This window comes from Cupressus sempervirens, chromosome 3 (assembly GCF_028749045.1).
Source record: "Cupressus sempervirens isolate cs-2001-9-10 chromosome 3, ASM2874904v1, whole genome shotgun sequence".
NCBI classification, from domain to species: Eukaryota; Viridiplantae; Streptophyta; class Pinopsida; order Cupressales; family Cupressaceae; genus Cupressus; species Cupressus sempervirens.
The window spans coordinates 141270017-141284942 of NC_143120.1; positions in this window are offsets into that span (position 1 = coordinate 141270017).

A 14926-nucleotide genomic window follows, 5' to 3' on the forward strand; every position below is an offset into this window, starting at 1 on the left:
TTGATGGAGTAGGAAATGGCTGATAAAGTTTAGTATTGTGACTAAATCCCTTGGCAACTTGACAAATCTGACAACTCTGTACAAACTTCTTCACATCCTATGAAATCTAAGGCCAAAAATAATATTCTCTAAGAATGGCAATGGTCTTAGCTTGACCAAAATGTCCTGCCATCCCTTCACTGTGTTTCTCCTTAATCAAAATTTCCCTGATGGAAGTCCTTGGAATGCATAATTGACTGCCCTTGAATAACATACCATCTTGAATCAGATAGTCTAACCACTTAGTTCTGTCTACAACAATAGGCTCTTTACAAGGTTTCCACGCTTTAGCAAAATTAGGATCCTCAGGGTACAGATTCTTGAGTTCATCAAACCCAAGTACTTCAACCTGGATTACTGTAAGCAACAACTGTCTCCTACTTAGTGCATCTACAACCCTGTTAGATTTTCCACTTCTATGCTTCAACACAAATGTATAGCTCTACAAGAACTCTACCCACTTCATATGCCTCTGATTCAATTTACCTTGGCTATTTAGGTACTGTAATGCCTGGTGATCAGTATATAAAACAAATTCCTTTGGCAACAAATAATGCCTCCATTTCTTTAAGGCCTGAACTATTGCATAGAATTCTTGATCATAAACATAATACTTTTTTTTCACATCATTCAATTTTTCAATAAAATATGCAATAGGCTTACCTTCTTGGCTTAATACAGCCCCAATAGCATTGCCACTAGCATCAAAATCCACTTGGAACACCTTACTAAAATTTGGAAGTGCCAACACAGGTTATTCTGTCACCTTCTTCTTCAACAATTCAAAACTTCTCACAGCTACTGCAGTCCATTTGAACTCTTTTCTATCCCCTCTTATTGTGTCAGTCTAGGTTGCACATATGCCACTAAAATTCTTAATGAACTTCCTATAAAAACTAACCAAACCATGAAATGATCTTAGCTCAGTAGCAGACCTTGGAGTAGGCCATTCCAAGATTTCTTTTACCTTCTCTGGATCCATTTTGAGACCTTTAGGTAATATAACAAACCGCAAGTAGACTAACTCCCTTTTTGCAAAGATACACTTCTTCAGATTAATTAATAGTTTCTCTTCCCTTAACCTTAACAAGGACACTACGAATATGCAATAAATGTTCTTCCAAAGTCTTGCTGAAAATTAAAATATCATCCAAATAGACAATAACAAATTTTCCAAAGAACTTCTTAAGTACCCCATTCATAAGCCGCATGAAGGTGCTTGGGGTGTTCATCAATCCAAAGGGCATGACTAACTACTCATAAAGGCCCTCCTTGGTCTTGAAGGCTATTTTCCACTCATCTCCTTCTCGAATCCATATCTGGTGATAGCCACTCTTAAGATCTAACTTTGTGAATTACTAAGCTCCACTCAAGCAATCCATAAGATCATCCATTCTTGGCAAAGAAAACTGATACTTGATGGTTATCCTATTTATAGCTCGAGAGTCTGTACATATCCTCCACTCTCCATCCTTCTTTGGTGCCAGTACTACAAGTACTGCACATGGACTCAGGCTCTGCCGAATCAAGTCCTTCCTCAATAGCTCATGAACCTATCTATTTAGCTCCTCAGTTTCAGTAGTAGTCATCCCGTGAGAAGCCTTGTTAGGAAAACTAGCTCCTAGAATTAAATATATCTGATGACTGATTTGCCTTATTGATGGCAATCCTCCTGGAACATTATCAGAGATGATATCTCCAAACTCACCTAGTAAATCTGAAACTTCAAGTGGTATTTCACTACTACCTTCTTTATCTTTCCTAGGGATCAAAGCAAGCACATACGTTGATGTTTCATGCCATCTAAAAAATTCCTTCCATCAACAAGACAAATCCTAGCACTGCTACATACCTTTTCACCTTCCTTTTTCATGGCCTTTAGTTTGTGGTGAACTCCATCCTTTGTTAGAGAGTATGTGTTTTCATGACCATCATGTACTTCATGCCTATCAAACTTCCACGGTCTACCCAACAAAAGATGGAAAACATCCATTGGTATAACATCATAGATAACTTCATCATGGTAACTCCCAATTTTGATTTTCACTAAACATTGTTCACTTACTAGGACCTTATGATCATCCTTCACCCAAGAAATCCGATAGGGTTGGGGGTGTTTCTCCCTCTTGAGCTTTAGCTTAGAGACCATCTCCTCTGATACCAAGTTATCATTGCTACCACCATCAATGATCACATCACAACATTTATCCTTACACTTGCATTTGGTATAGAACAAACTCCTCCTTTGTCCTGGTTCAATCTCACCACTTAGTAGGACCCTTTCATTCACTAAAGTCTCTCCTCTTTTTGCATCCTCTACGATTGTGCATCCTCATCCACATGAGAGACCCTAGCTTGACCCTCAGCTCTGCTATCTATCCTTCCTTGTCATTGAGGGCATTCAAAGGCATGATGACCTTTTTCATTGTAATGGAAATAAGTACCAGAGAAGCCTCCTCTTCCTTGTCCATGTCCTCTACCTCTTCCTCTTTGATTTCCTAAGTCTTGATCATGGGAGCGGTTGAAACCCTCTTTCCTTTGGTTCCTACTAGTACCCACATATTAATTCTTCTTTTGGGTTTCATTTTGGCCTCCAAATGACCTACCACTACCCCTTTCTCCTTGATCATGCCCTCTTTGTCTCCCTTCAAACCTCTTATTTAGCTTCTCTTCAACTCGTAGGGCAAATTGGTATGCCTCTTCAACTCTGGTCATTCTTACCAGACTTAATTCCTCCTGGACGCTAGGTCGCAACCCATTGATACAATGAGAAACCTTCTCCTTATTTACTTCTACATGCCCTACTCTAATCAGAAGTCGGTAAAAATCCTCTATATATTCTTGGACTAATTTTCTCGCTTGCTTTAACCCATGCATCTTCTTAAACAAATCAAGCTCATAATCAACAGGAATGAATTACTTCTTCAATTTGTCCACCATACGATCTCACCTTGTGATCTTCTCCTTTCCTCTTCTATTTCATTCCAATTGAACCTCTTACTCTTAGATTTTGGCATGTCCTTTCAGTTTGGCCTTTGCAAACTTAATCCTATCTAGGTCCTTGATATCCTTATACTCAAAGTATTCTTCCAGTTCATTGATCCAATCGATCAACTCATCTGGTTTCAAATTTCCTGAAAATACACTCGCATCAATTGTAGGTCTTTTCTCAAACTTACTAATGGCCCTAAAAAGCCTTTCCTCTACCTGATTTAGAACTTCCTTGTCAAATTCCACTTTTGGTCCAATTTCTTCTTCTTCATTATCGTCCTCACTTTCGTCACCTGCGGTAACATTTGTTCCTCTATGGAGCTCCTCCTGCAATGCTTTTACTTGCCTTTGGAGGGCTCTAACCTCCTTAGGATTAATAGCTCCAGCCCTTCCACCATGCTCTCTTCATGGAGGCATCTTCTTAACTCAAACCCACAACCACATAGTCCTAGTGCAAACTGCCTCACAGTTGGTGCTCTGTCTACACACTTAGAAAAGCCAGCTCTGATACCACTTGATGGGGACACAACCCAAGCACAGAATGGACACAACAAGAAAGGAAAATTTTTATTAACTTTGTAAATAAGCTAATACATTAAGTACAGAGAAAATAGACTTCAAAACATGCCCTATGGGCTTAGAATAGTATAAATTTGGAGATAATTTCTCCTTTCAGTACCTCCTCTCAAACTCCACTTTGAACTTCCTTTTACAATGCCATAAATGTTCTTCAATAGACCCCGGAGGGTTAAGGATTAGCAATACATTCTAGAAAGTTCTAGTAGGCATCCACCGACTAAATAGAAGGCTCTAAAAGTCACATTAGAAGTTGGCACAAAATTAGAAGAATCTAGAAACAGTAACTGAACTTTTGGGAGGCATAACTTTTGAACCGTAGCTCTGATTGATGAACTTTTTACATTTTCAAAAAGCTCTTGAAGTGCTCAGCTTTGTTCATCCCCCATTTTTTGGCCCTTTTCAAGGTCATTTAATGCCCCTAACCTAACTTTGAAGCATTCTTAGGAGGTCTCCAAAAATTGAAAAACTGTAATAACTTTTAAACCGTGGGGCCTTTTGACTTGATTCTTTTTCTGGAATGCTCTAAATTACAATTACATTCATCTGGCTAATTTACACCTTGTAGTTCACCAAAATGGTGGCTCAATTACATACTCCTATTTTTTTAACATTTACACGTATCCCAAGGTATTCAAATACTCTATCCTAGAACACTGATAGTGGAACTGTGAGAGTTGAAACCTTTATTTGACCCAAATGGGTATCTAGAAATGAAAAATCATGAAACAGAAACAGAGTCTAAGTACATTTTTTTTGGTTGACACAAGATTGCCCTTATACCTCTGGATGCTCCTGCATCAGGTCACTAAGAAGAGGACCTAGGGCTATTTCATCATAGCCAGATGAGTCAGGGCCAATAGGAAATATCATTGTGAGGAAGGTTGCTGATACCTCTCATGTACAAGCAACACATTGGAATGTGGAATCATCCCAATTTCTTTTAACCACTACTAAGAAGGAAGAACAGGCCATGCTGAAATTATAGAGCAAATATGAAACAATTCTAGAGGCCTACAATAAAGAGATCAAAAAGAGAATTGAGCTTGAAAACAAGCTAATGGGGAGGTCTACAAAACCAAGAATAACATACCCTCTCCCTCGAGTTGAAACTTTCAAATCCACTCCCCTCATAGAAATACTAGATACACCCCAAAGGCCATAGTATTACATTGCTGAAGATTTTGAAGAAGAAAAGAGTAAACTATGGGCCTTACATGTAGAGCTAAATAAACAATATGAGGATAAATTGAGAAAAGCTCTTACATACTTGGCTAATAAAATTGAATGGCCATTAGTTTATGACCAATTGGCTAGGGTGGTGAGTATTTAGAATGAATTGAAAGAAAGTGATGAGGCTTTAAAGCCTATTGTGAACAAATGGGGAAAGAAATAGAGGAGGAGAGAGGTGAGCTTTTTGTGTTACTCTATTATAAGGTCATCACATGATCAAATTGAGAGAACCTATGACATGGTTGTTGATCTCCCAGAGTTTGATGAAAAGATAATTCATTTATAGAGAATAATTGTTGGCTACTTAGATAAATAGAAGAGCCAAAGGTTTAGCTTATTCCCTCATGCCCTAGATAGAAAAAATAAATTCAAAAGTGAAGATGAATGGACCAAGTAGTTAGATGATTTATTTTTTCTCAGAATGAGTAAAGTTATCAATGAAAAAGGGCATGCATGGTGGGCTACAACTACTGAAGAAATGGTGAATTTCATTTATTCTTTGATTCTTTCAAACAAAAATTTGTTGATATTGACAATAAAGAAAAGTTCGTTATCAGGAAGCAACATGATATTTTGTAGTTTGATTGGCTAGATGACACATTGTTTGACAAGTGGATGGTGGAAATTGCTCTTGGTGAACAATTTGAGGAAGTTGAGATTTATGATGATGAGATGCATGAAGATGAATTACAAGTCATCAATCCATCTCCTTTAGTACCTATAAATGAAGAAGGGTAGTCATCTCGTGCAAAGGAAGTAGTGGATCAGTTAGAAGACTCAAAAAATACAAAATCAAAAATAACTGTCCCTATGGTCCCACATGATGATATGGGTGAAACTTCTAGAGTACAAGTGAAGCTGCATGAATAAGAGCTTGAAACATCATTGGAAAGTCTGGTAGCCGCATATGATGAACATTCAAAATAGTAGTAAACCAAAAATCAACATAAAAAGGATGTAATAGAAAGGGACCTACATAAGAATATTTGGTGTATAAGTCTTTTTGTTAATCACAATTTTGTCTTTTTCTGATAGGTGTATGTAAATATCTCTTGTAAAGGATGCCTGTCAGTTCTCTATGCCTGAAGCTTGTTGCATCTCATAGTATATAAATGAGATCCCAAGGCTAGAGAAGGGTCCAATTTCTAATGCTTTTAGTCATATACTTAGTTTGTTTTTAGTCCAGTCATTGAGCATAACTTTATGATGTATTTTCTTTGCATGTTTTTTGAGCGTATGTCAATATAGATTGATCTTTGTGTCTTTTTCTTGAGATCATTCTAAGTTTACAAAAATTGTATACATTTTTCAAAAAAAATTAATACAATTTATGAGCTATCCCCATATTAGTTTTTATTGAATCTTGTCTCCTTATTTGTTACTTGGTTATTTTGAGATTGTGTGAGTAAAGCTTGTTCAGTTGAATGCAATTAATTTAGGTTGTATGTCAATTCATTATTGCTGTTAATTCAATGAATTAAGTAAATTATTTTGATGAATTTGATGGGGTTATCATGATAATAGAAAGAGTGTTTGTAAGAATGAAATTCAGTAAGAATTGCTGATAATTCTTGTTGTAAAGCAATAGGTTAGATCCATAAATTGAAGTAGACTTTTAATCCCAATGGAATAGGCACTGATCAAATTTTACTCAGTATGCAGAATAGATACATTATGAAGGAGCATCAATTCTAAAATCACAATCATCTTTAAATTACATTTCTTGAAGATCTTAAATGATGGCCAGCACTTGTTTGCATGGAATGTTTAGCCTTAGTTAGCCACTATTGCTGTGAACATTTGCAAATCTATAGAAGACATTTGGCCAACTTTTTTATATGGGATGTGTTTATTCAAAATGCTAGAACCATGTATGTGCTTGAGGATTTGAGATAAAAATCAGAATGAAACTAAAATAATTCTCATACAGTATCTTCTTGTGTTGAATCATCCCTGGGTATACCCACCTTGGTTTTGCAGAGCCTGAAGAGTAGAAAACCACTTGTGGTTTGATTGAAGTTGGGTCTGAATGGTTTGCACATGTAATTGCTAATAGGAAGTGGCTAATCCTTAGATTATGTGAGTACTATCAATTTGGTATTGAATCTTTTTTGTTTAGTAGTTTTAAAACACCAACACAACCTAATAAGCATTGTCACATCTAAGTTCATTGGTTAATGAGATACATCCTTTTCCTTTTATGAAACAAGGTTCATTGTTTCCAAATTTCACACTACCACCATCATAATGTTCCATGTGCTCAAACTTTTTTTTGTCTCCAATCGTATGATGTGAGTAGCCACTATCTAATCCATGCATCATTTTTTCTAACATGAGAGATAAGTACCATTTTATCTCCTTCATCATCAAATTCATCTTTTACAACAATATATACCATTTCATCTTCACTATTATCAAAATCTTTAGCCATAAAACAAAATTTCTTACCTTTTTCTTTGCATTCCTTGTAGTTTTTTAATTCCTTCTTGCCTTTGTACCTTTTGTTTTTCTTTTCATCCTTGTCTTCTCTATTTGGGCACCTTGCAGCAATGTGACCAACTACTTCACAAGAAAAGTAGATTAAAGGAATCTTATCTTTGTACTTTCCTCTACCTTTGGAATATTTCCTTACAAGTAGGGCTTTAAAACCTTCAAGATCATTGTTTGAACTTTCTTGTTCTTCTTCACTTTCAAATTGATTGGCCTTTGATTTCTTAGCCCTTTTCTTGAGTGAAAGGTTGGCTTCAAATGCAGACTCAATACCTTTGAAACTAGGGACATAGTTTTCTAACTCAAAAGCTATCAATCTTCCAACTAGAGTATCCAAAGTCATATTTCTATTGGGATCACATCTAATCTTTTAAATAGTAGACACTCTAATTGTATAGATAGGAAGAAGGATTTTGAGTACCTTGCTTACAACTATTTTGTCATCATTGTCTCCTCCAGATGCTTTGATTGCACTCACACTTTCTTTAATTTTCTCAACATATTTTGCAATATTTTCATCTTCTCTCATCTTCATCTGATCAAATTGTCCTCTGAGACTTTTAGCTTGAGCTCTTCTTACATTATCATCTCCTGCATAGATGTCTTTTAGTTATATCCACATATCATAAGGTGTAGTACAATTTTTGACTTCGTCAAAATCAATATGGTTAAGAGCAGAAGCAACGTCAATCATCATGATGTTATGAATTTTCTTTTCATCAATATCATCGAATAATAATGTTCCAATAGGAGTCTTCTATTATTATCAAGATTCTTACAACTTGAATCACTAATAGTTGCCAAATGTAACCTCATAAGTCCTTGTCATGCTACAAATTTGTCTTAGTTCAACTTGGGAATCTTTCTTCTGTAAGACATACTAATCTTTAGCTTTGGACTTTTAAACCTTCTCTACAAGCACCAAACCACTCTGATACCAATTGTTGAAAATATAAGAGGAGTAATTGAGAGGGTAGGGGTGAATTAGTTACCACAAAATAAATCCTAGATCCCTTAGATGTTAGTACAAAACAAATTCTATGAAAACTCAACACTATTGAAGCTCGACAAACACACAGAAAAAATGTTGTAACTTGGTAAATTCTCAACATGTAAATCTTAAGATATTAACTATAATTAATATTACTTTAACTTAGTTGCAAACACATAAAATAAATATCATGAACACACTTGACACCAAGACTTAATGTGGAAACTCAATTTAGGAAAAACCACCAATTGCAACTAGTTACTAATTTTCACACTTTTGAAGTTAGCCCTGTTAGGAGCCAACCCTATTAAAGGTTACAAAACACACTATTGGATGTGACCCTATTAGATGATTTAATCACCCTATTAGGAGTGGCCTTGTTAGAGATCTTTAGACAATTCAATAGAAATGCCACGCTGCTAGAGGAATAACAAATAATTGTTAAACCAACTCTATTAAGAGACTTAGATCATTGCTACAATGGTTAGAGATGATAAAATCCAACTTTGAAGATGCCCAAGATCACCTGCATGCAAAAACCTGTCAAAGGGAAGCCAAGGAAGGAAGAGCGTGGAGCAAGGGAAAAACCCTAAACAAACATTAGAGACAAAATATTGCAAACATAAGAAATATGTATTTACAATGAGAATGTGTTGATGTGTTGTGAAATATAATGAGGGAGAGACTGCTTATAAAGGCCCCAAGGAATCTCCTAGAAAAAGCTAGAAGATGCTAGGAGATAAGTATGACAACTAAGTATACATCCACATGAGGTGGAAAGTCCTTGAACAAGGTGAAAGGATAAGTATGACTTAGGAGAGAACAAACTCCCATATTGTCAACAACTTATAACTAACTCCTAGACTACAACTAGTAAATAAATGCATTAACCTAAGTAAGCTTAAGTAAATAGAATAAGTAATGAGTAAATTAATTATTTACTCTAACACCCCCCCTTAAGTGTAACTTAGGGAAATGCCTTAAGCTCACAAAATCAAGATGAAATGCAGAATGCAGAATGGGTCCTGGCAACAAGGCCATGTTAGATACCCATGTACAAATGCAAAATATGCAACCTCTAAAAATGGGGAAAGAGAGAAAACCACGTGGGAAAAACCCTCCCTCAAAAAGAGGTGAAAACCTAGTGAAGAACCGAAGAATCCTTGAACTAGGGGAATGTCCCCACAAACAAGAACAAGAAAGTGATCATGAAGAGCATCAATGAAACATGAAGAACTGCAAATCTTCCATCGAGAAGAAAACTGCTGATATGAAGAACCTCCATAGAAGAAGAAGGCACGAACTAAGCATGTCTATGTGGTAGATGATCCATCTCACTGAAATGCATAGGTAGCTAGCCATTACAATTTCCTTATATATAGGATCAACCACTAAATACATAGTTCACACTATCGAACCATCAAACCAAGGATGCATTAGAACAACATGACCCCCCCTTAATGTAGACGGGATGAGATGATAGGCAACTGAGAAGGTGGGCCAAATTCTTTTGCAGGCGAACCAAGAACGATAAGAGAGGAAGAGGTACAGACACCTATAAAGACATGGTCACATTGATGCTACATGGGGCTAATGTCATGGAAGGGACACCCACTTGACAAAGGGAGAATGCTTAAAATAGCAAAGAACTATCCCCCCCCTGGTACTTTATAAAAATAGTGCATGTAAAACTAACTCAAAAACAATGTTCATGAACCCAAAATGCAAAAGTGGCACTTTATCTCAGTGTGATACATAAAAGTGATTACAAATAATGTCTACAATGATCAGAACAAGCAAAAAGCTAACACAAAAGAAATTAAAGCCTAAAACAAAAGAAACCATGCTAGGAAAATGATCCTCGGGCCTAAAACACTCAAGATATCCACCATATTGAAAAAATGCCAAAAATATGATAGAAAGAGCATGGGCCAAAATCTAAAAAAAAAGGAAATTTCTGAAAAGGTGACAGAACCAGCTTTCCAAAAATATAACATTTTCAAAAAACTGACATGGGACACAAAAGATATGCATGCCTGAGTGAAAAATATAATTTAGACTTCAACTAAAAAAATGGCAACAAAAATGCATAAAAACTTAAAAATACCTATGCTAATGTATCCATCTTAGAATAAGCTTTTTGACACTTCTTTTAGATCAAAAAAATACCTCTGTATGCTCAAGTTATGGCCAAAAAATTGAAGGTAGGTCCAAAATGTCCCTGGAGATGTGCAAGCAAGGTGTGCTGATGCAGTGCTAATGTCTGCATTTCATGAGAAAAAAATTGATTGCCTACAGCCTATCACAGCAAAAAAGATGCCATGTAGCATGCCACATGGTAGGTCCATGTGGCAACCACATGGAAAATAGCTGACGTGGCAGGGGTGACATGGTAGATCCACATGGCAAGGTGCCATGTGGCACCCCTACACTGGCTGATAGCGCAAAAATGCTGACTAGGCTACACAATAGGGCCATGCAGAGCTGATGTGTTCTTCCACATAGGCTAGGGTAGAGCGCAACTATAGTAGCAGAGTAGAGTGGAGCTATAGGGAGGCATCATTGAAGTGGGAGGCAAGAACAGGTGCAGAAGGCGGAGGCGGGGTGGCCCGCTGGCAGTGGCTAGGCTGGGCTGCTCGGCAGCAGCTCAACCAGCTGCAATCATTAGTGAGTGGTGCGTGGGTGGCCGCCTAGTGGTGTTCTAGTAGAGTGGCCAAATATATTTAAAAAAAATAAATTTTCACTCAATAATTCGTATGATCCGTACGGAATCTCCTGCAACTAAAACAATTTTGCCTCCCAGAGCCCTATCTCTGAAATTGATAAGTTTTATATGAATCTTGACTGCAAACGACATTCCAGATCTAATGGCAGTGTCCATTTGGGCCCAATCTACTCCAAAAAATGCTGTCCCCCAGATTTGAAGAACAATGCACAAACAAACTAGGGTTTGTGACTTCAAATCATAGCTTCAAAAATTCTTCAATGAAGGAGCAGCAAGAAGGCTCTGATACCATATTGGAGTTGATGAATTCCAACTCCGAAGACACCCAAGATCACTTGCATGCAAAAACCTATCAAAGGGAAGCAAAGGAAGGAAGAGCGTGGAGCAAGGGAAAAATCCTAAATGAACATGAGAGATAAAATATTGCAAATACAAGAAAATATGTATTTACAATGAGAATGTGTTGTGAAATACAATGAGGGAGAGACTACTTATAAAGGCCTCAAAGAATCTCCTAGAACAAGCTAGAAGACACTAGGAGATAAGTGTGACAACTAAGGAAACATCCACATGAGGTGAAAAGTCCTCGAACAAGGTGACATGATAAGTATGACTTAGGAGAGAAGAAACTCCCATATTGTCAACAACTTATAACTAACTCCTAGACTACAACTAATAAATAAATGCATTAAGCTAAGTAAGATTAAGTAAATAGAATAAATAATCAGTAAATTAATTATTTACTCTAACAAGAGAGGAACAATGAGATGACTTGATTCCTAATGCAACTAAATTTCTAATTATAGATATCAATTCTAGCTTGTATACTTGATCCATCTTGATCGAATGTATCATTGCATCTCAACAAGGATATTCTTCTTGTCCTTCTAATTCGCTTCCTCTTGGCATCATCAAATATTTAATTCTTTTTCATACATTCAATCCTCAACTTGACCATACATTTATATCTTTCATATTGTCAAGTCAGCTTGAATACAACTTACAATAATTAATATTCATCTTCTTAGTTGGCTAGAACCAATAGACAATTCAATTGAACTCATTATACTAGAACAAGGAAATCCTTCATTAGCCAACCCTGCTCAGTAGACACTAACTTAGAAATGTGTTAAAGAAATGAACTCAGTTAACACTGCATATTCATAAAGTTCCTTTGGTAACTGAGTGAGCTTGGTTACATGACACATTCATAAAGTTCCTTTGGTAACTGAGTGAGTTTGGTTAACATTGGTTCCATCCAACATTTCCTTTAGTAACCAAGTGAGCTAGGTTAACACTCAACTTTCACAAAATTTTCTTTGATGCTTGAGTGAGCTCGGTAGAAACTATCTTTTGAACTAAGGTTAATTCAGAAATACTCAATAGAAAATGGAAACTATCATCAATGTCTAAGTGAGCTTGACATACATTGACTAGAAATGATATGACATTTTTATTATTATCAAAGATAATACATAATTAATCAATTTTTTTCAACAATATTTTAATGCAAATAGAATCAATTTAAGTTTTCCCTCTGTCACCTTGCATGTGATTGTAAATCTTCTAATTTAGTTCCTTCATTACTGTAGGTAGCTCATAAAGTAAGGTCCACTACACCAAATTTGTAAAATATGACATTCAACTTAGTTGATGTAGGGCACTGCTCTTGCTTCTTAAGTAGCTTTGGATAGGGGTATCACCCTTAGTTTACCTCTAAGATATTCATAGGCATCCTTAGGTAAAGATTTTGTGAATATATTAGCTATTTGTTCTTTTATATTCACATATTTCATTCTCACTTCTTTGGCATGAACAACCTCTCTCAAGTAATGATAATGTTGATATGCCATTATGCATGATGCTAAATGAGAAGAATTCTTCTGAACTTCTCTCTTGAAAAGTCAATCTTGTGAATTGACTCCAAGGTTGTACGTGATCTTGTGACCTAGTAGAATCCACTCAATTGAAGATAAATGTTTTTTTTCATGAGGAGGCCTTTGTTGGTTTGAAAGATTTTAGATGAGATGTAGAAGTTGTTTGCTACTTCAACATAAAACGCACAAAAGAAGTATGTTTCTATATTTTTATGTTTACTTATGAATGTAATCTAATAATGCAGCTAATATGAATTCCTAGTTCAACAAGGGGTTAGTAAAGAAAACAACAAGAACTTTAAAGCAAATAATGTGAAAGAAAAATCCTAATGGACATAAGCTATAGGAACATCACGTCTGTAAGATAAGCTTTCAAAGAAATTGGTGGGTAACCAATGAAAATAGGAGCAACACTTCCTTGATTCCACTAATGCAATCATCAATGAGAAAGTTAATAACCATATGATGTTTCACTCTTCATCGAATTGCAAGGCCATGAAAAGTGCACTCAATTGAGACAAAGAGTTATTCGAGAACAATTTGGTGATTTCTTCTCAAGTTAGATATGTTAGTGAAATTCGTAAAACCATAGAAAATACCAAAATTAAAAGATCAATGCAATAAACTTTTGGCTCAATCACAATTCCATGAACATACATTCACAAAACAATCACACGTTTAGGCAAGAATCACTACTCTTTAAATGCAAGCACCAAAAGCACAATATTATTGCAAAATAATGGCAGCCCCAAATACATATTAAAATCATGTATTTATAAGAAATCATCTCTTCAATTTATGTTGAGAGCGAGAGATATCTTCATGCAATAATATGCTTTTAATTTAATAAAACAAACCAATTATATACAAACTAGCAATCTAACTAGTGCTTCGTAGGACTCCATCCATTTTTATATTTATTAATTAGATGCATGAGCCTTTATATGTCATAGAACAAAGAAATTATGAGAGAAAAAGAAGAAGAAAGCCTTCAGTTGAAGTAGAATTTTCTAGAAGTATCAAAAATAGAAGTTTCTCTTTCACCGGGCATCTGTCAGAGTTAAACTATTGTCAGAATGCATTTTTGATGTATGAAAAGCTCTAATTTTGGAACTAGAAGTTAATTGTTGGTGCTCCTCTAGAAAAGTGCACCTCAGAAGAAGCGCATCAATGCACTTGTGCACCTTTGAATTCTTGAAAAATCTTCCAACACTTTGTAACCAAAAAGAGCACTAGCACAATAACACATGAGTGCATCAATGCACCTCAAAGGTCTAAAAATGCAAAAATTTCACCAAGTGTCAAAATTGAAATTTTGGCTTCTGGGTTTTGTCCCCTTTCATAGCAAAGCTATGTCTAGATGCTTGCCCTTGAATTTCTCAATAATCTTAGTGATTTTTTCTACATCTGGTAAATCTAAGGCATCATACTCATCCTTAACCTTTTGTCTGTAGTTTTCTACTTCAATAAGGATCTTAGCAAAATCCTCGAGTTTGGTATCTAGCTCCAACAAGTCTTCTTCTGTTCTAAATGCTTGCCGAATATCCTCATCACTAGAAAGTTATTCAAAAATCTTCCTAAATTTCTCTACTAATACCTCTACTAACATTAATTTCTCTAATGCATCATCTTCAAAAATTTCAAGACATTCATCACTATAGTATTTCTCTGCTTGCTAAATCTGCTCTTGGGCTTGGTCCTTGAGCCGATGGATTTCCACATGTAATGTTTCCATTACTTTATTACTATTTTCTATCTTTTCAATCCAATCATCAAATAAATCTAACACCTCTACTATATACACATCTACAAGCATTCTGTACCTCTACCCCTTTATGGCATGTAGTACTTGTAAATCCTTTCCCCATGCATGTACTTCATCCATAATACTAAAATATTGCTTAAAAATTGCTACCATTTTATCTACATTTTCCTACATAGCATGAAGTAGCTTAAGATTTCCTTGGATGATTAGCATGCTCTTTTCCTCAAAAATTTCCCACC